The sequence below is a fragment of the Octodon degus genome, unplaced genomic scaffold (assembly GCF_000260255.1).
Source record: "Octodon degus isolate 3935 unplaced genomic scaffold, OctDeg1.0 scaffold00038, whole genome shotgun sequence".
Classification (NCBI taxonomy): domain Eukaryota; kingdom Metazoa; phylum Chordata; class Mammalia; order Rodentia; family Octodontidae; genus Octodon; species Octodon degus.
Genome location: NW_004524614.1, coordinates 10,712,818 through 10,713,924, shown reverse-complemented (window position 1 = coordinate 10,713,924; position 1,107 = coordinate 10,712,818). Strand labels below are relative to the sequence as shown.

Sequence of the window (1,107 nt, the reverse complement as noted above, 5' to 3'; positions counted from 1 at the left end):
GCAATTCTGGGCAATAAAGACAAGGCAGGTGGCATTACTATTCCTGACTTGAAATTATACTACAAGGCTACTGTGATAAAATCAGCATGATACTGGCAACAAAATAGACCTGAGGATCAATGGAATAGATCAGAAGACACTGAAGCCCCTACAAACACACTCAGCCACCTTATCTTTGACAAAGGGGCCAAACATACTCACTGGAAGAAAGATAGCTTCTTTAACAAAATGTGCTGGAAAAACTGGCTTTCTACATGTCAAAAACTCAAACTTGACCCAGGTCTATCACCATGCATTAAACTAAAGTCCAAATGGATTAAAGATCTAAACATTAAAGCAGAGACACTAAATCTCCTGGAAGACTCATTGCTATCTGTTTATCAATAAAACTTTGAAAAAAAATCACAAAGAAAATATAAAAAATAAAAAAATAAATCTCCTGGAAGAGAAAGTGAGAGGAACTCTTGAAGACATAGGGGTAGGCAAAGAGTTCATGGACAGAAATAAAATTGCACGGGAAACAGTTGAAAAAAATTAACAACTGGGACCTGCTCTTACTGAGAAGTTTTTTCATGTCAAAAGAAATTACTAAAAAAGTGAAAAGGAAACCCACAAATTTGGAAAAAATCATGACAAATAAGTACTCAGACAAAGGTCTTCTCTCTCGAATTTATAAAGAACTAAAAAACACTAGGGCCCCAAAATTTAAAGACTCAACCCATAAATGGGCATCCGAGATGAACAGGCGCTTCTCAGAGGAAGAAATTAAACAAAGCGAATATATGAAAAAATGCTCCACATCACTAGCCTTTTGTGAAATGCAAATTAAAACTACATTGAGATATCATCTCACCCCAGAAAGAATAGCTATCATAAAGAAATCACCCAACAACAAATGTTGGAGCAGCTGTGGGTAATTAGGTACCCTTCTCCACTTCTGGTGGGAATGTAGAATGGTGCAACCATTATGGAAATCAGTATGGAGACTCCTTAGAAAAGTTGGACTGGAAATCCCTTTCAACCAGCTATTCCTCTACTGGGAATTTTCCCAGAGGATCTGAAAACATCATATCATAGTGATATATGTGTGCCTATGTTTATAGCAGC

General features: G+C 36.8%; 1 protein-coding gene across 6 annotated transcripts in view; it reads right to left on the bottom strand.

The window, feature by feature from the left end:
• Window positions 1–1,107, bottom strand: part of Pds5b (PDS5 cohesin associated factor B) — a 263,841-nt gene that overhangs the window by 12,874 nt on the left and 249,860 nt on the right. The window lies entirely within an intron of this gene.